Source organism: Macrotis lagotis, chromosome 7 (assembly GCF_037893015.1).
Source record: "Macrotis lagotis isolate mMagLag1 chromosome 7, bilby.v1.9.chrom.fasta, whole genome shotgun sequence".
In the NCBI taxonomy this organism is placed as follows: domain Eukaryota; kingdom Metazoa; phylum Chordata; class Mammalia; order Peramelemorphia; family Peramelidae; genus Macrotis; species Macrotis lagotis.
This window is the reverse complement of record NC_133664.1, coordinates 124,086,011-124,107,966: the sequence shown is the minus strand read 5'-3', so window position 1 is coordinate 124,107,966 and position 21,956 is coordinate 124,086,011. Positions and strand designations below refer to the sequence as shown.

The 21,956-nt window shown below is 33.9% G+C and overlaps 1 protein-coding gene and 1 long non-coding RNA gene across 2 annotated transcripts in view; one reads left to right on the top strand and one right to left on the bottom strand.

The window, feature by feature from the left end:
- The window catches only part of LOC141492986 (uncharacterized), a 66,520-nt gene extending 50,023 nt beyond the window's left edge, over positions 1-16,497 (top strand). Inside the window, exons 5-6 of the long non-coding RNA XR_012470095.1 lie at positions 10,325-10,567; positions 16,356-16,497. This is a non-coding gene — a long non-coding RNA (uncharacterized LOC141492986). The remainder of the gene's footprint in view (positions 1-10,324; positions 10,568-16,355) is intronic.
- Positions 1-21,956, bottom strand: part of GRM8 (glutamate metabotropic receptor 8) — a 959,071-nt gene that overhangs the window by 199,263 nt on the left and 737,852 nt on the right. The window lies entirely within an intron of this gene.

Here is a 21,956-nt window from a genome sequence, read left to right as displayed (position 1 = left end):
TGTTATATTTAAAAGGTCATCCTTCAGCTAAGATAATGAATGGAAATTTCCATCAATAGATAAAGTTTTTAGAACTTTACAATTGGTTGCAGAACTTGGTTCTGCTTTTTGACTATAGGGATCATGACAATAAGAGCTTTTGATCAGTTGTTAAATGTTTATGATAAAGTATTATAAAACCCCATCATAATGAAAAGAATTAAACAATTCACTTTTTATTGTAGAAAAGTATATATATATATATATATATATATATATATATATATATATATATATATATATATATATATATCAGAGGGAAACAAAGGAAAAGAAGAAGTAAAACTTCAAATGTAGTCTATGAAGATAAGTCCAAGCAAGACAATGATAGGGCAAGTTAACTATTTGATGACTATAAACCCACAACTCCTCCAAAGAACTATCCTTGAATGGAAATACACAAACAAGAATAATTCAAAATTCCATTCTTGAATGCTTTATTATCCCATTCTTTTTAAATTAGCACAAATATTTGCCCACTCAAATTGAATCAACAAAAGATACACAGCTATCTAATAGAAAAAAAATTTGCTTTTACTCCTCGACACTGAACACAGACTGAAAAAAGATGTGGAAACTTTTTAATTTAGTTTTTCCAATGCATTTACCAAAAGAAAGAGTTCTTTAAATTTCACCCTAATAGCAAAACAGATGGCAAAAATGAAGAGTAACTATTATTCTAGAATGGCTATATTTTCTCTCATTGTTAACCAGTGATAAGTTTCATGTAGTAAATCCTAGCTTTTCCAAAATGTATTTCCTTCTCTAGGCATTTATTTTATTTTTCAAATGATTTTAGTGCTTCAGTCAAGGAAGCTTTGACTAACCAGGTCCTACAGGTGCCACATTGGCTTATTCAAAACACTGACCAATATATAATTCACTTAAAAAATTTTCATCTAAATTCTGTAACAAAATGGTTCAGAGGATAATCAATAGAAGTCTCCCTACAATATCTCAGTCCATTTCCATTTTCATCAGATAAATATGAAGGATTCTGTCTCTATACAATGACCTCTTTTGTTTTCTCTCAGTCATAAGATTCCCATGTTCAAGTACAGTATAAAATCTTAATCAAAATAGAATTCAGTATCACAGACTTTAGAACTGAACAACTATAGTTCATCATCACTATTTAATGGGTGAGGAAATTGAGGCTGAATTTCCTAGATAATAGAATTAATAATAGGACATAAATACTAATGTTCTTACTGCTATTCACAGTTCTGTTTGGAGATGTAAACTATATTCAAATGAGAGGTAATCAGTTGAATCATAGATTCTGCTTATCAGGGCTTAGCATATCTAAATATGTCTTTCACTTATAGCCTGGTTCAGTCCCAGTAGTGGATGCACTTAGTTCCAATTCTTGAAAGTGTTGCATCTTTGTTTTTTTTGGTAGAAGTTCAAATGTAATTCCCTTGCTTCAGGCTGAAACTTGATCATTATAATTTTCTGAGATTTGAGTTTATTGCTTGTACTCCTGGATTCCATGATCAGAACTTTCTAAATCCATCTGACCATTCTGATGCTTTCTTCCAGAATCTCATTCTAGCCAAGCCCAAGTTACAAGAGGGTTTGTTTTGGGGTTTGTTTTTTACTGATTTCTAGTCCTGACTACTATTTCTATAGATTCAAATTACACAGGTTACTTTTTACACTCAAATTTGGACTCCAACAGTTGACTCTATTACTATAACTCACTTGCTACTGAATTCAGTCGACTATTAGTTAATTCTTTCAACAAATTATTATTCTAGTACTTGATTCCTTTTTCTTCTCATCTGAACCATTTTCGTTCTTCTTAATAGGGTCTTTTACCTCATCATCCAATCCTCCATTAATCATGTCTCTCAGCACATCCCTTTGCCTTCAGTCCTTCTGATAATAATCTAATCCCTACCACTAATAACTTTTAGTTCATTAAAAAGTTAGACTCAATAAAACTATCATAGCATAAAGTTTGCCTATTTTATAATACATTTGTAACTGGGAAGGAGAATTTATTCATTTCAAATGCCTAAAAAAAACTTCATATTTTTTAGGTTTTTTCCAAAGCAAATGGGGTTAAGTGGCTTGCCCAAAGCCACACAGCTAGTGTGTCTGAGTCCAGATTTGAACCCAGGTACTCCTGACTCCAGGGCTGGTGCTTTATCCACTGCGCCACCTAGCTGCCGCCAAATGCCTAAAAAATAGATGAAATAGAAACCAACAGTCCAAAATTAATTAATGATACCTTTGGAATTGAAAAAAAAACAAACAAACCCATGACCTATCTTGAGTTAAATTTGGCTTTGAATCATTTGTTTAGTAGCAGCAGCAACAATAGGTGAGTCTCTAGGAAATCCCCTCACTACCCAAAATTTTTAATAATTCAACAATATTTTTTAATGATAATCTGAGACTTTGACATTTTATGGATACTATGTTAGGATAATACACCCACTTTGTTACTTGCAGAAGATTATTTGCCTAGCATGCTTAAGATTCATTATTTTATAATACTCTTTTGAATGGTCAAACTGGAAAAGTTGATAAAGAAGCAGGATAAAAATTGAGCATGAAAATGTTCTTGAATTATGGCAGCAGTGATGACACTAGAAATATGTTCATTTGAAAAAGAGGACCATGTCTGAATTGTATACTTAGAAACCCATAGCCACTTGCTGCACCAGTGATCAATTCTAGTTCCACTGTATTCATATAACTCCAAGAAGTTCAAAGTGCTTCATTCAAACCTGAATGAATGAGTGACAAAGCATTTGTTACACAGTGCCTAAGGAAAGAGATATTCCCAGTGACAGTCACTTCTGCAACATTTACAAGCAGTAAAAAATGGAGATTGGCCAGTTAGTTCAGGACCATTTTAATTTCCCATTTACAGAGAGGTTTGATGGCTCTTGGCACAGTCTACTTTTTTTTCTGTTGCTTCTAGCTAGAGAAATTAGGTTAGTGTGAAGGCTACCTGCATTTCTATGATGAAATGTATACAGTTTCCCAGTTTAAGAACCAGTTTATAGATTAAAAAAAACTATCCTGAGCACACTTTCTTAAACTTTTTGACTCACAGTCAAAGGGAAAAACCAAGCTTTTCTTAGCTCCAAGTGCAATGCTATCATTTTGGAAACTAGATTCAAATTCTTACTTTACTAGGAACTGTAGTCTAAATCCTCATCTCATCTTCTTCACTGACAAATTTTAATTATTCCTTTAGAACTTCCTACAAGTACTAAATAACATAATCCACTGATTTTTCAATAGATATCAGAAAAAATAGTATGTTAAAGTATGTAAACAGGGGGCGGCTAGGTTGCGCAGTGGATAGAGCACCGGCCTTGGAGTCAGGAGTACCTGGTTTCAAATCCAACTTCAGACAATTAATAATTACCTAGCTGTGTGGCCTTGGGCAAGCCACTTAACCCCATTGCCTTGCAAAATCTAAAAGAAAAGTATGTAAACAATAAAGTTAATGTTATAATTTAAAGTAACTCTGAACTATTTTCTTGTTGACATCATTATGTCATATTTAGTGATTTTCTTATTTACTCCTTTGTTAGAGGTTCAGAATATATTTTTTTAAAAAAAGCATTTAAAAAAATATCAAGCAGGTGGAGCCAAAGTGGCAGCTTGAAGACAGCATTTCCTGAGAACTCGTACTCCCCACACCCTAAAAAACCTAACAAAGTATAGCTTTAGCCAAAATTTAGAGGGGCAGAACCCACAGAAAGACTGAGTGATATATTTTCCCAATCCAAGATAACTTAGAAGTTCCGTGGGAAATGTGTTTCACCAAGACCAGGTGTTGGAAAAAAAAGCCATGGCGCAACCCAGCCCAGCCCAGCTCAGCACAGGTCAACTCAAATCACCCCCAACAGCTTGAAAGGGTGGGGAGAGAACTCTGCTACACCAGAATGAGTGTGGAGTGAGGAGCACCAATTGCAGAATCTGCAGCGAGGATCTGGAGAAAGCAGCCTGCACCCCCAGAGACTGTAAGGGAAGTCTGCAGAGATTTCTCTGCTCTCCCTGGGGTAGGACTCTGCTGTCTGCCTACACTCACATATTGCAGTTTGAGCTTCCATACTAAAGAACCAAGCTGGATCTCTCCTTATAGCCACAGAGCAGAAGGTAGTGCTGTGGTCATCTACATATCAAACCACAGACTAGAGAGCATAAGACCTTGGAGGAATAAAGGTCCCAGTGGGGTGCCTCCCCCCAAAAAAACCCCAAAGGCTTGGACGTGCTGTAAATTAGTCTTGGCCTGAGGAAATGAGTAAACAACAGAAAAATAAAAATCTGACCATAGAGAACTACTTTAGTCCCATGGAAGATCAAAATACATGCTCAGATGATGACAAAATCGAAGCTTCCATATCCAAAACCTCCAAGAGAGAAATAGAAAAGGGGCTCAGACTATGGGTGAACTCAAAAAAGACTTTGAAAAGCAATTAAGGGAAGAGGAGGAAAAACTGGGAGGAGAAATGAGAGCAATGCAGAAGTATCATGAAAACCAAATCAAAAGCTTGATGAAAGATAAACAAAAAAATACTGAGGAAAATAATATGTCAAAAACCAGTTTAGGCCTAATGGAAAAATCAAAACAAAAGGCAAATCAGGAGGAAAATGCCTTAAAAAGCAGCATTGGCCAGCTGGAAAAGGAGATTAAAAAAAGCTCTCTGAAGAAAAGAATTCCTTAAATGCAAAATGGAAATAAAGGAAGATGATGACTTTTCAAGAAATCAGGAAGAAATAAAACTCTTCCAAAAAAAGTCAAAAATTAGAAGAAAATGTGAACTATCTTATTGGAAAAACAACTGACCTTGAAAACAAATCCAAAAGAAATAATTTAAAAATAATTGGGCTATTTGCAAGCCACAACCAGGAGAAAAGCCTAGACTTCATTTTTCAAGAAATAATACAGCAAAATTGCCCTGAGATCCTAGAAGTTGAGGGTAAAATAGAAATCAAGATAATTCACCTGTCACCCCCTGAAAGGGATCCCAAAAGAAAAACTTCCAGGAATATTATAGCCAAATTCCAAAACTCCCAAATCAAACAGAAAATTCTAAAAGCTGCCAGAAACAAAAAAAAAAAAATCAGCTACCAAAGCTCCATAGTCAGTATTACAGAGGATCTGGCAACATCTACATTAAGGCCACATAGGGATTGGAATATGATATTCCAGAAGGCAAAAGTTCTTGGTTTACAACCAAGAATCAACTACCCAGCAAAACCGAACATCCTCTTTCAGGTGAAAAGATGGACTTTCAATGAAACAGGAGACTTTCAAACTTTCCTATTGAGACAACCAGCACTGAACAAAAAGTTTCATCTCCAAGTATAGGACTCTGGTGAACCATAGAGGGAGTGGAAGAAAGGGACTAACCAAAAGGAACTTGATGATGTTGAACTGCTTGTATTCCTCCACAGGAAGAAGATATTGATAACTCACATGAACTTTCTCATTTATAAGAACTGTTAGAAGGAGATATATAGACGGGACAAAGGAAGGAGCATAATATAATGGTATGATGTGGTAAAGGAATAGAGTCAATGGGGGATGGGGGAAGTACTAGGAGGAAGTAAAAGGAGATGAAGATGAAGCTGAGAGATTTTGCAAAACAGTCAAGAGAAAATTTTTTCAATGGAGTGGAGGGCGAAGGCAAGGGGGAATGAGTGAGCCTTCATTATCATCGGAAATGGCTCAGGGAGGAAATGACATACACACTTAATGGGGTGAGGAAATCTGTCTTGCCCTGGAGAAGGATGGGAGGAAAGTGACAGGATGAGGGAGAATGGGGGGAGGGAAGGGGAGAATAGGTGATAGAAGAGAGGGAAGATCAAGGTAGAGGGTACTCATATTCAACACAGTTATGGACAGGGTCAGGATAAAGGAGAGAGAGAATAGAATAAATGAGAGTTGGGAGAAATAGAGTGGAGGTACAGCTAGTAATAGCAACTGAGGAAAAAACATTGAAGCAACTTCTCTGGTGGACTTATGATAAAGTAAACAACTCAACCCAGAGACAGGGCCACTGAAATCTGAACACAGATTGAAGTAGAGATTTTTTCTCTTTTTCTCTATTCTTGAGGTTTCTCATCTTCTTGGGGGGGGGGGTTATGTTTATTCTTATGTTTACTCTTATAACATTCAATTTTCATCAATGTATGGCATGGAAACAATGTAGAGACTGGCAGATAGCCTTCTGTGGGAGGGGGGAAGGAAGGGGGGGAATTGTAGAATTCAGAGCCTTGCAAAAAATGATGGATACATATTACTATTGTATATAATTGGAAAACAAATAAAATATTAAAATTAATTTAAAAAAAGAAACTAGGAGGGGAAGGGAGGAGGGGGGAAATTGTTGAATTCAGAGCCTTACAAAAAATGATGGGTTACTTATTACTATTGTATATAACTGGAAAACAAATAAAATGCTAAAATGTTAAAAAATAAAAAAAATATATCAAGTAGACTTATAAGGAAAATTGACCCTGAGTACAATAAATATATCCATTTGCAGTCAACAATGTTCTAAGATCCAATGGTTTATTTTTAAAACCCCTTATTAAAGGATGCAAATTTTCCACAAGTAAATCTACTAATGTAATTGCTATTGAAAACCATGAAGTTATCCACAAATTAACTGATGCTGGTCCTAAAATTTAACTGGTTAGCCTGATTAATTTGTAAACCAAAATCATAATGGTGATATAAAATGAAATCTCTTCTAATCAAAAACTTGGTGAATGACAAGGCCATCATCCCACTCATGGAAAATGGACCTTGGGTCTGCTACAAATTACCAGGTATTTAAAGGTAATGCTGAATAGTGAAGTGGAAAGAGCACTTAGCTTGAAGTTAGAAGACCTGAAGTCAAAACTTATTTCTGACACTGATAAGCTGCATGACTCTAATCAAATTATTTAAGCATTTTGTGCCTTGGTTCCCCCAGTCATAAAATATAGACAATAATGTTTGCATTACATTCCTCAGTGTTGTTGTAAGAAATAGCTTTACAAACTTTAAGTGGATCATTATTAAATTAAGGGTATGCAAAGGGTGTTTAAAATTTGGAAAATCATGTGTTTATTATGACATGTTTGTTGTTGAATTGTTTTCAGTTCAGTTTGACTATTCATGATCTCATTTGGGGTTTTACTGGCAATGATATTGAACTCGTTTTGCTATTTATTTCTCCACCTCATTTAATATATGAGAAAACTGAAGTAAACAGGGTTAAGTGACTTTCCCAAGGTCACACAGCTAGTAAGTGTCTGAGGCCAGATTTCAACTCAGTTGGTCTTACTGATTCTCTACCCACTGAGTCATTGTTGTCCATATGGCAGATAAAAGCTATTTTAAAAAGTGTGTTTCATCAGGAATCAAAATAAAGATTGTGAAAGGTCATTAATATGATATAGATGTTTCCTGTGTATTTACCAAATCTAACTCCATTTAGTTTTTTCTTTTCTATTCAAGTCTTTAAATGTTCAATGATATGCAATCCCCCAAGACTGCTTAAATTCTTTCCTTCTCTCCTCAGCCTCACCTGCATACCCACCAATTAGACACTGAAAGAACAGTCGCCTTCAACTTTCTTCTCCTGATCTTTTTTGGCCTGCTTTTTCAGACTGGCCTAAAGTCTACATCTATTGTCTGATGCTATCGATTGACTAGGGAACTGTTAAATGTGGCATCTGCACTTCCTGTGAAGAGTTCCCTGATGAATACAAAGTCTATTATGGAAGGAGAATGGAACATGGCTCTCATCCATGTGTCAGTCCTATTGAATTTCACTAGTTAGCAACTCTCTATAGTCTCTGGTGGTTCTTATTTTCTGCTTAGCTTGGAGACTTCACACACTTTAGGGATACTGAATGTTACTTTTGAAGGAGTTATATAAATTCCTGTTCCTTGATCCTATTCCTATAAGTGATAATTTCAACAATGTCAATAACAAACACCCCCCATATACAATTTCTATCATCTAAAAATCTCCTATTGGTCCCAAGTAAGTTTTACTATATAATGACAATGGAAAAGGTTCTCATCAGCATCATATTTGCATTCCTTAAAGACACAGAACCACAGCAACAACAAAAAAAAAAAAACATTCCTATGAGCAGTCTTACATTGCAACTAGGATCAGGGAACTCCCTTGCTCAAAAACTTTTCAAGGCTCTAGTTGACATCCCAGCTAATTAGTCTGGCACTCAACCATCTCTCTGGACTCAATTTACTTTTCAAAAGGTCATCTGCCCCTGTAAACCTTAACATATCATTTCTCTGCATCTCTGCCTGTCAAAACCTTACCCGTCTTTCAGGGCAAAGATCATCTAACATCTTGTCCAAGGAAGTCATTCTAGGCCCCTTCTCCCTTTTGCATATGTCCAAAATAATTTGTTCCTTCTCTTTATTCTAGAAGTATTTTGCCTATCCCTCCCCTAGAGGACTTACTACATTTTTGTATCAGTTAATTATCTTTACATTTTTGCCTTGAACATTCCACTCTGCTGTTTCATTGCAGCATGGGACTGGCCTTGGATTCTCAGAGGTTATTCCAACAAAATTCAAGTTCTAATTGGGCTTCCAAGCTTCAAGGACTTGGCAGAATGGGTCTGGTTAGAGGAGCAACCTAATTCGTAGAGATTCACTCACAGAATGCTGGATACCAGATTTCATCTTCTGTTTTTCGACAGTAGTCCTAAGGCGTGGTGTAGATGTCATGTATACAAAGTAAAGAAATATTTTCAATGATTATATACATTCTTTGAGTTACCATAGTCCTTAATATTCCCTACTAAACTAAAAGTTTCTTGAGGACACAGACTACATCCTACTAATATTAGTGATTTTTTAAAACATTTTTGCACAATAGTCACTGAATTCATTTTGTGTCTATTACTGCCATGCATTTCCTTCCCTTTGAAACTTTATTCCAACTAATAAGCATTTATGTGTTCACTCTTCTGCCTCCTACCAATTTAAATAAAAGAAGAAAAATAAAATCCTTCTAATCAACATTCACACTCAAAACAAATTATTGTAAAACTGTGTGCTTGATATGATATCTTGAGTCCATGACCTCTCTTTCAGGAGATAGGTACCATTCTTTATCATTGGTGATCTAACATCATGCTTGGTCAATACATTGATCAGAGAACTTAACTCTCATTATTTCCTTCTATTTATGACCCTGCATTCCATCCAGTATTTTTGTTCCTTTGAAGAAGATTTGGCCTTCTAAACTGAGATCTATTTTGTTCTCACCAATTTTGCAAATACTAAAGCACTCTACCCACTCATCTCTTTTCCAGCCCAGAGCATTTAGATGTGTAAATTTTAAAAAATAAATAAATAAAGCACTAAAACCAGCAAATTTACAGAATTATCTTCAGTTTTTTGGTATAGTATTCACATAATACAAGATAATAGATTAGGTTTTAAGTGAAACAAAACAGTATGATATAAAGGAGAGAGCCTAATTTCAAATTCCATCTCTGATTCTTACTATTTGGGTAATCACTGGCAAGTTCCTCCCTGACTTTATTTTCCCATTTGTAAAATGCAGGTACTGGAACAGATAATCTCTGAGGTTCTTTCCTATAGTAAATATATGATCCTATAATTGTGGTGGGTCAGAGAACCAGAAAGTATGCAGGGCTTAGAAGACAAATCACTCACTGAGACTGGAGTCAGGTAGATGTAGAATGAAATCTGCCTTTGAAGTTTACTAGTCTAATGAACTGTCTCATTGCCCAGGACATAATAAGAACCTAATAAAAATTCATTTCTTTGCTTTCTTTCTTCCTTGAGCCAGTGACTTCATCTCTGTGCCTCAGACAACTCCCTGGTACTTGAGTTCCTAAGTCATAGTTGTATCATGGATTGCTCTGAATTAGTGGAGGGAGTTCCCACACCAGGAGTTTCCTAGACATATAAAATCACAGCTTATTCCCTGAGAGCTAGAGTCAAAAAAAATGCCTTTATGAAAATAAATCAACACATTCATTAAGACTGTATATATCCTTCTGCCAAAGTCCTTTTCCCTTACCTGATTATAAACTGGAAATGACATTAGATTCTTCTTGGTACTCTTGTATTTGAAGACCATGACAGAGTTTTGTAAACTCTGGCAGGTGCTTCCAAACAGAATAGGGGTTTGAATGTGAGTTTAACTTGACTTGTACATCAATTAAGGATACGAGTAGCTAAATGTGGAAAGGAAAGACTCTTCATCAGTACTGGGGCTACTAGTTACTGAATTTTCTTTCTTTCTTTTAGTTATTCATGAAGCCACCACAATAGTTACCATTTCACTTTCTGATGTCCTTGGAGAATTATGAGCTATATCAGGGAAAGGAATGCATGCACCAACTGACTTCTCAAAGAAGGGAAGAGAAGGAAAAGAAAAGAAATGAGAAGGAAGGATTGTACCCTTAATTCCGACTACATGCCTTCCAACTGAGCTAAATTATACATTTTGCAAGAGGTAATTAAGAGAAAAATGACCAGGACAGAGTCAAGGTGAGATCCTTGTGGTAATGTACTGAAGATTCTTTTTTGAATTTTGCATTCATGTATTTGTTTTAAGTATGTAGATAAAAAAATAATTAAAAGAATCATATTATTTTTAATAGCTATGTGACCTGGAGGTAAATGAAATAAATTTTCTATATATATATAAGTACACCTCCATCCTTAAGAATTTATTTTAAATTTCAATATTTATTATGGATATATTTAAAGTATCAATGAAAATTTGACTTTGAAAAAGCTTTGAAATCATTGAAAATATTGTTTTAAATACATAATATAAATAAATAGAAGAAAACAAAATATAATTCTTGTGGTCACCAGTAATTTTTATTTATAAAATTATAATATTTATATTTCAATTATTTAATGAAGATAGTCTTTATCAAATATATGGCAGAGTTGTTGTAAAGAAAATTCTTTGTAAACCTATTAAGAAATATATTAAATATATTAACAATATAGCCTGGTTGATGTACAGAATATGTATGAATAACATGGATATTTTAGTTAAATTGTAGTATTGATAGCCTATGTCTATAACTATGAAAATACTTTCTCTTTATAGGGATAGCAGATGTATATTTGTAAAGTGTATTGTTTATTATGAATTAATATGAATCATTTATAATCTAAAATTATACATTTATTTATAATATTTTTAATATGCATCATTTCATCTGTTCCATAAAACAACCATATGATGTATAGAAGTGCTATTGTCCTCTTTTTTCATTTGAAAAAAATGAAGTGAGACCAAATGATTATCCGAAAATCCAGGATTACTGAGATATATTTCAAATCACATAGCTAGACACTTGCAAAGTTTACTCAATTATAGATATTTGGACTCAAAAGTCATATTTTTTTACCATTTTATCACAATTCTCATTTTATCACAATGCTCATATTAGACTTTAAATTCATCAGCTCATGTAGCTATCATTTGAATTAATATTTTAATATTTCTGTCCCTTATAATCAAAGAAATTTATAGTACATGAACATATATAAATTTTTGGTTTGTTTGTTTTTCATAAGAGTTTCAGAAATGGATTTGAAGATGCAGTATATGGAATGCATAAAAAAATTGATGTCAGCCTGACCAATCTGATATTCATTCCTACCTCTATCATATGTTGGATCTTTGGCTTTAGGATAGATACTTTACTTCTCAGCAACCAATTCAAGTTTCACAACTGTCTGAAAGAGGGAGTTTCATTATCAGAAATTTCCTATATAGATTCAAAAATACATCTATAGATGTGGCTGTATATATGTATATATATATATGCATATATATGCATATATACACAAACCCATTTAAACACACACATACTACACATGTACACAGTTATATGTGTGTGTGTGTGTCTGCATGCTCACATACATATATGCAAAAAAAGTTGAAAGGATTAAGATTTAGAAAGAAACTTAGAATTCTTTTGTTTTTTGTTCCAGAAGAAGGTTCTGAAACCCAGATAAGATCAAGCAACTTGTCCAAAGTCACATAGCCAGAAAATGGCAGAGCATGGTTCAAAGCTAGGGGAAAATCCTGTTTTCTTTTTCCTCATGGAAATTTCTTGCCACAGTGGTGCTGAATCATTTAGAAGTGATTTTTGAGACTGGCCATCAATCAGTTCCAAATGTTTTTAATTTTGGTATTATCTAATTCACAACTTCTTCACAAAGATAATATTGAGATATGTTGCTTAAAATCTTTACTAAAATATAGAAAAACTATATCTATAGCATTTCTTTGTTTTGTAATTTAATAATATTATCAGTAAGGAAAATGAATATGGCATCCATTATAATCCTTTTTGTTTGCATAGATTAATCATTGGAAATATGCTATAACCTATTTAGGACAACATTCATTTCTTTAAATTTTAGTTTATTTTCAGATCTACATCCCTTAATTGTCTTTTAAGTCATTTGCATTTTTCTCCCTTAGGGTTCTGAAGTTACATAATTCTTTACCATTTAGCTTCCCCAGGGTTTTCCATAGTTGTTTGCTCAACCCACAAAACAAAGGTAAATGAGGAAACACCACAGCATTTAGTGATATTAGATTGATCAACACTGATCAATGTTACTTTATGGGTAGCTCAGATACTGTAATGTGGTACAAGTTAATTTTGGTGTACTCTTTACAAATGTTTGACATTATAATAATAACACACAAGTAAAGCAGAAAAACTGACAGTGATAACTTAGCCACCACACAATTAACCTGACTTTGGGAATATTGTTGGTAAATTATGGTGGCTTTGTACATGCTGAAAGGATTTATTTAGGAGAGCAAATATCCACTAACAATAGTAGTATTAAAAAAATAATGGTGGTTTAAGATTTTCAAAGCATTTTACAAATATCTCATTTGATCCTCATAATTAAGAGTTTGATATTATTATCAATATTTTACACATAAGGAAAATGAGGCAGACATAGATCAAGTGATTTGCTCAGTGTCACATAGCTATTAAGCATCTGTGTCAGGAATTGAAGTCATCTTCATGACTTTAGATTTAGTGCTCTATCTATTACCATGCCATCTAACTGCACCAGCAAAGTAATTTACTTAGCATACTATTTTCATGATAATAATCCTTATTTATCTAGAATTTTAGAGCTTACACACTAGTTTTTGAAATAATAATGAGGAAAGTAATTCAAATATTATTTTCCCCTTCCATGGCTAAGAAAACAATGTGCATAGATGTTAAATTACCTGTCTGTAGTCATACATTCTATTAGTAAATAGAAAGAATGGGATTTGAACACAGGTCTGGTTCTATAATGAAGTACTCATTCATTGTATCATGTTGTCACTCTACTAAGGAACCTACAATGAATTACTATAACATTTCAAGTCTAAACTCTAGTTTAATTTTTAAAGGTTTTTTATAATGTGCTTCCAAACTACCTAGCCAATCTTATTCCCTCTGCTCCCTAGAATCTACCATAAGATTTATAAGATGATGTGGCATTGTTCTTATGTTTAGGAAAGGTATACTAACAGCTTTTTTTGTGAAAAATTAACATCAAATAATAACTAAAGCCATTATCAATTGTGGGTGTCAACCATTTCATTTTATGGTTTGTTAATCATCAAGAAAGATGGCCAGTGATTTGTCATCTGTTTATTTATGAAAAGCCAAGATTAAAATAGGAGCATCTATTCTGACTATTTCCTATCCTACACAGTCACAGGCAAAAAGACTGATCTTATCAGGTGATAAACCATATGCAAATAAGTATTATCATTTAAGCCATTCCACTAGTATTTGAAAGATAAATGTCTATTACTTCACTTTAATGATCTAAAAATATTAAGCCTCTCATACTGTGAATCACAGAATTTCAGGATCATAAGGGATATCAAAGGCTATCTACTCCAACCTGTAAGTAAGAAGGAATCTCTGCCCTCTTAGAAACAGAATAATATGAAACTACCAAAGCTATTATTGCCGCCCTTTATTCAGAGAATGCATTATTCCCTCAGTAGTACACATACAGTTTAGGAGGTTTTTTGTTTCAGGAGAGTAATATAGTTTTGCAAATCTGATCAATCATAGTAGAAATAATTCAGGTATACTCACAAACAATGAGATCTCACTAATGAAACTAGAATAAAAATTGAAGTCATATGAGCAATTCATATTAAGTTAACTCTGTTCTATAGACATTGTCAAATGTCAATAAATTCCATACAAAAAATTAGGGTGTACACCAGAAGACTTTTTATATATAAAAGGAAATTGGAGTTAACTCACAATTTTTACAAGTATAACCATAATCAAGATTCCTAGTTCTCTTCAACAATATGCCCCTAAACTTCCATTTTTATTGCCTAAAAAGCACTTTTCAAAAATGAAGAATTCAGTAATACCTATGAGGTCTTATGGGAAATAAGGCAAAGTGAAGTAAATTCAAGAAAATTATTATAATACTCAATTTGGTATCAAAAAACTTGGTCTTGAATTCTACTGTGTGGCCATCTACCTATATAAAGTTGAATGATACCTTAATGATTCCAGGCCTTAATTTACATATTTATAAAGGAAGGGATTGGACTAGATGGCCTTTAAGAATTATTTTTTTTTAAGTTTTGTTTTTTGGGGGGTTTTTTGCAAGGCAAATGGATTTAAGTGGCTTGCCCAAGACCACACAACTAGGTAATTATCAAGTGTCTGAGGCTGGATTGGAAGCCAGGTATTACTGACTCCAGGGCCAGTGCTGTATGCATTGCACTACCTAGACACCCCCATTAATAATTCTTTCAGCAAAATGATCATAAAATCTGCGATGTCAATCTCCACAATGACAATTCAAGTAAAAAGAAGAGTAATGTAACAACAATATAAGAGAACAGAATGCTGTATAATAACAACTAAACTTAGCAATCAAAATGAATCGATAAAATGCACCTTCATTCATTGAAGAGGTGAGGAATGATGTATGTGGAATGTTGTCCATTTATTTTTGCTTAAATGCTGTTTGGTTCTTATTTTAAAATCTTTGTTTCAAGAGACAACCAGCTGTGTGTACAGGGAGAATGATATATTAAGAAATGAAGGTGATATAAAAACAAAAGGCATGGATTTTAAAAAAAGTCATTTTCAGAAGAAACAGCCTCTCATCCAATCATATCAATCATTTTTATTTCTATATTAATAATTATTCTTAATTTGAATTAAGCTTTTCAAATAAAAATGCTGGGTTCTTTATGTCAGAAATATATATGATTTTTTTATAAATCATTTTAAGTTAAGATCCTGCCATGAAGTCAGAAGAAAATCTAATATTAGAGTAACTACCAGATTTGAATTTTTCCATATTTTTATTAAAAATAAATATTGTCTAATGAGCTAAATTTTCTGATTACTCCCTTCTATCTTGATTGCAGGTGTCAGAGGATTTTAGCATGCATTTATGTCTTGAACAAACATACCAAATTGAAATGAAGATTTATTAACTATGCAAGGGAAGGCCACTGAATTCTTAAAAGTTAGAAATATTTATATTTTGGCATCATTTCATAGAGATTATATGGATGAGTCTTTAAAATGACTGCAGTAATCTTGTGGGCAGATATAAAATCGGTTTTCCTTAAATATCTAATCATCAATGCAAAATTTTAACAGTTTAGAATAGGAAGGAACTTTAGGAAGAATATCATGTAAACTTCCTTGTTGTTGTTTTGTTTTATTTTGGTTTGGTTTTAGTTTTGCTTTTTGCATAAGCAAAAAGTAGGTTCAGAATGGCTAGATAATTAGTACAGACTAGTAATAAATTTTAGAATCTCAGCTTCCAGACTTAAACATTGTGATTTATTTTCTGCTGAAACAGAATGCCTTTGCCACGAAAGATATTTCCTTCAAATTCATAAATTCTGATCATAAGCATAACATTTAAGGTAGCTAATGATTTTTAAAGGATTCTTCAAACCAGTTTTTCCACTTCCTACTTTTGTGGCCATGAGTAGATCACTTTATCCATTACGAGTCTCAGTGTCCTCTCTTGTAAAATATCAGAGTTGGATGAGATAACCTCTAAAATCCTTCCAGCTTTAAATCTATCATCTATGTATTCAAGGATATTTGCTTTCTAAATGAATCTTAATGAAAAGAAGGACAGCCACCCAAGTCAAATCATATCATTCAATGAGAATTTAAAATAACTCTCTGATTGGAGCCCTAAGTGTTGTTTGCCAGAGGCTGTGTCTTCATATATTCACTGCCTGTCAATTTAAAACTCACGCTCTCTTTAGCAGACTGGATTAGTGTACCCTGGGAGCCATACACTAGCTTGATTTGAGAAGCAATATCTGATGCACAAGGAATCTGAGACCCCACTGATGGAGGAATAATGCAACAAAAGAATGCAACAAAATGAAACAGAAGAGAGCTAGCAGAATCAGTATACATAAACTGTCATTATTTTTAGCTCCAGTTATTCATTAAAAATTGCCTAATGGTCATTTAAAATTGAATGTTCTTTGGATATCAAAAATTTAACCCAACTAAAAGAGAGCTTATTATCTTTTCTTCCAACCTGTCCCCATTATTTTTAGGCATTTCCTTATTTCTGTCAATGTCATCACCAATCTTTCAGTGTCTCAGGTTCACAACATCAGGATTATCATGATTCTGCCCTATTTCCCAAATAATTCATCCAATTTTTATCAAATTTTATCATCTCCACTTTTAATCTCTTATAGATAAACCCTTTTTACCACTCACATTGCTACTACCTTACTTTATCCTCTTAACCTTTTGCTTGCAATAGATTTCCCATTTTGTTTCCCTTCATCAAGTTTCTCCCTATCTCCTGTCTGTGTGGTCCTCCAAGTGATAATACTCAATGAACTCCAGTGACTCCTATTGCTTCTAAGATAAAATATATAACCTATTGTATGTCTTTTAAAAACTTTGACAATCTGACCCCAACCCAACTTTCAAGTTTTATTACATATCACTTCCTTTCCCAATACTACCCAAATCGACCTTCTTCCTTTTTCCTTATCTATGTCACATCATTTCCCATCACCAGGCTTTTGTACAGGCTCACCACCTCCCTCTAGAATTCTTAAGCATAAGCTTAAGCAATATATAAAACATGAAGTCTTTCCTGATCTCATCATCCTTCTTATAGTTACATCACTTCCTAAACTATCTTGAATTATTGTGTTTATGAATTTACGCAAACACACACACACACACACACACACACACACACACACACCCCACTGGATTCCTGAAAGATCATAAGTTCATTGGGGGAAGGGATTATTTCATTTTTGTCTTTTTTTATCTCAAATACCCAGTAGAGAAGCTACCACATATTACAAGTTGAACAAATGTTGATTGACTTAAGAGAGTCTGATTGCACATCAGAATTTATCAACAACAATCTCTGTAAGGAGTCAGTTAAAAATCATTACTTAATTGAAGTATACTACATGTATAGAATGATTTTACATATATATATGTGTACACACACACACACACACACATATATATATATATATATATATATATATATATATATATATATATATATATGCATGTCTAATGGTAGCCTTCTCTAGAGTAGAGGAAAGAGAAGGAGTGGAAGAAAAAAGTAAAAAAGGAAATTTACATGATAACTTTATTACATATTTAAAAGGAATAACAAATTGTCCATAATAGATTTGGGGGACTTCCGATCAAGATGATAGAAGCCAGGTACTATGCTATAGTATCCTGGTTTCTCCTCAGAAATAATATGAAGCAAACCTCTTAACAGAAATCTGACCAACAAAATCCAGAAAAAGAAGCTAGGAGAAGAACATTTACCAACAAGGTCTTTCTCTGGGGAGACTGGGTGAGCTGGGGGGCAGAAAGCAGAGAGCTAGTGTGGAAGGGTGGGGGTTGAGACCCAGGACTAAGCTAAGATCAGCCCTGGAGGCTTGACTGTGGGAGTTGTGGGCTGGGGGAGCTCTAGCAGGACTAGAGGGCCAGTTCCAGCACAGAGAGTTACAGGTTGCTTCTGGACATCGAGCTTCTCTGCTTGGCTGGTATGGAGGACCATGGGCTCCATATCTTTATTTCAGGGGAGTCCTCTTCCCAAAAAAACCATAGTAACAGCCCCACCTCCCCACCCCACACCCAGCTCAGATGTGGGCAGCAGAGCTCCCTCAGCAAAATAGGAAGATCAACAACCTCACCCCAGAGTCCAGCCCATATTGTTCAAGGATAACCCCTAGCTAGAAAGCAACCAGCAGAGGCACCCCCTACCGGCCAGCTAACTGGCCGAGTTACTAAACTCGGTGAGTAAAGACTCTAGGGATCCCAACAACAAACCTCTGTCAACCAGCTCCACCCCCAACACAAGATCTTAGGAAAATGAAGAAGAGCCAGTAGGGGGTCCATAGAAAACTACCTTGAAGACAAAGACCCTAAATCAGAGAGATCTAGAACTTCTGAGTAGAATATGATTTGGTCACCAGTCCAGAAAGACTTCCTTGAAGAAATCAAGAAGGAGATTAAAAATCAACTGGAAAAATTGGTGAAAGAAACTCAAGAGAATATTAAAACCTTGCAACAATAAAACAAATCCTTGGAAAATAAATTGGACAAATGCAAAAGAGAAAATAATTCTCTCAAAATCTCAATTGGGAAAATGAAAAAGTCCTTCAAAAATAGAATTGACCAATTGGAAAGGGAGTTGCAAAGGTAAATGAAGAAAATTCTTCTCTAAAAAAAAGAATAGACTGTGGAAACTAATGACTTCATGACACAACAAGAATCTGTTAGACAAAAACCAAATTAAAAAAACATTAAAAAATGAAAGAAAATATAAAATACCTCATTGGAAAAACTACTGACCCAGAAAATAGATCTAAGAGAGTCAAATTAAGAATCATTGGGTTCCTTGAAAACATTAAAGAGTAAAAAAAAGCCTCAAACAATATTTCAGGATTTAGCGATGGAAAATTGCCCTGATATGGAACCAGAGGGCAAAATGGTTATTGAAAGAATACATCAATCCCTTCCAGAAAGGGATCTCCAAATGAAAGCACCAAGGAATATTGTGGCCAAATTCCATAACTGTCAGATTGAAAAAGAAAATCCTTCAAGTAGCCAGAAAGAAACAATTTAGATACCAAGAAGCCACAGTAAGGTTTACACAGGACCTGGCTGCATCAGCATTATGGGACTGAAGTGCCTGGAATGTGATATTCCAAAGAGAAAGGGAGCTTGGATTGCAGCCAAAAATTCACCAGCCTGCAAAACTGAGCCTTCTCTTCCAGGGGAAAGGATGGACATTTAATGAAATAGGAGACTTCCAACTTTTATGATGAAAAGACCAAAGCTATATAGAAATTTTGGACTTCAAATAGAAGACTGAAGAGACATATGAAAAGGTAAAAAAAAAGAATAAAGTAAAACTGCTATTAAATAACAGGAAACTAGCCATATCACCACCTGGATAAACCTTAAGAAATGTAACTCTATTAGAGAGAATATATTTATCCAGTAGTAATGGACACTCATGATTTATCCATGACTCTGATAGAATGATTTAAAAATAATATAGCCTTAAAAGGGGGAAAGTAAAGAGATGGGAGGATGGAGGAGATTGAATGAGGTAAATCACATTGCACAAAGAAGTACAAAGGACCGACTACAATGGGTGGGGAAGAAGGGAGGAGATGAGAATTGCTTGAATCTTACTCTCATCAAATTTTACTTAAAATTAACATACACACACTCAGTAAAGAAACTTATGTTACCTTTTAAATATTAAAACAGGAAAGGAGAAAATTGGGAAAAAGAGGAACTAATAGAAGGAAGGAAAGTAAGAAAGGGCAAAGGAAAAGGGAAAAAGAAAGGGGAGGGGGATTGGATACAAGAGGGCAAACACACTGAAGGTGGTGGTATTCAGAAACAAAATCCTGGGGAAATGGATAAAGTGAAAAAGGGGGGAAACAAACAGAGGGAAGATATCATGGAGGGCAATAAAGAGTTAGTAATTATAACTTTGAATGTGCATGGGATGAACTCTCCCATAAGCAATTAGCAGAGTAGATCAAAAACCAGAATCCTCCAATATGCTGCTTACAATAAACTCATTGGAAGCAGATTATATATATATATATATATATATATATATATATATATATATATATATATATAGAGAGAGAGAGAGAGAGAGAGAGAGAGAGAGAGAGAGAGTAAAGGTAAAAGGTTGGAGCAAAATATATACTTTGCTTCAGCTGAAGTGAAAAAAAGCAAAGGTAGTCATCCTTATCTCAGACAAAGCAGCTGCAAAAATAGATAGCATTAAAAGAGATAAAGAAGAAAACTATATCCTCCTAAAAGGTACCATAGACAATAAAATAATTTCAATATTAAATATGTATGATCCAAGTGATATGCCATCCAAATTCTTAAAGGAGAAGTTGAATGAGCTACCGGAAGACATAGACAACAAAACTCTACTGGTGGGAGACTTCAAAGCCACAATCTCAGATTTAGATAAATCTAACCATAAATAAACAAGGAGGAAGTTAAGGTGGTAAATGGATTGTTAAAAAAAACCAAATATGATAGACCTTTGGAGAAAACTGAATGGGGATATAAAGGAATGTGTATTTTTCTGGCACTTACACAAAAACTTACCATGTACTAGGGCACAAAAACCTAATAATCAAAGGCATAAAGGAAGAAACAGTGAATATATCCTTCTCAGATCATAATGCAATAAAAATCACATAACAATAATGGGCCAGAGAAAGATAGACCTAAAATGAATTGGAAACTAAATAACCTCAATTTAAAGAAAGAGTGGATCAAACTACAAATTATATGAAGAATTAATGATTTCATCCTAGGTGATAACAATAATGAGACAACATACCAAAACTAATGGGATACAGTCAAGGCAGTTGTCAGGGGATATATTACATCTTTAAATGCTGACATGACTACATTAGAGAAAGAGCAAATTAATTAACTAAATATGCAACTAAAAAATTAGAGAAAGAACAAAATTCAACCCCCCCAATTAAATATCAAATTATAAATTCTAAAAATTAATGGAGAAATTAATAAAATTGAAAGAAAGAAAAGTATTGAACCAATAAATAAAACCAAGAGTTGGTTTTATGAAAAAAAAACAAAATTGATAAGGCCCTGGTTAATTTGATTTTAAAAAAAGAGACAGAAACCAAATTGCTAGTATCATGAATGAAAAAGGTGAACTCACTACCAATGAGGAAGGAATTAAAGTAATAAATTGGAATTATTTTGCTCAACTGTATTCCAATAAATTGGATAATCTAAATGAAATAGATTAATATTTACAAAAATATAAGCTGTCTGGGTTATATGAAGAGGAAATTAAATACCTAAATAACCCTATCTCAGGAAAAGAAATTCAACAACCCATTATTGAACTTCCTAAGAAAAAAATTCCAGGGTCAGATGGATTCACAAGTAAATTCTCTAAAATATTTAAGGAGCAGTTGTTTCCAATTCTATATAACTCTTTGGAAAAATAGATGAAGATGGAGCTCTGTCTAACTTTTTCTATGACACCAATATGGTGCTGATACGTAAACCAAGAAGAATAAAAACAGAGAAAGAAAATGAAAGACCTATATCCCTGATGAGTATAGATGCAAAAATCTTAAATAAAATCTTAGCAAAATGATTACATCAAGTTATCACTAGAATAATGCACTATGACTAAGCAGGATTTATCCCAGGAATGCAGGGTTGGCACAATATTAGGAAAACTGTTAGCATAATCAATAACAAACCCATCAGAAATCATATGATTATATCAATAGATGCTGAAAAAATCTGACAAAATACAGCACCCATTC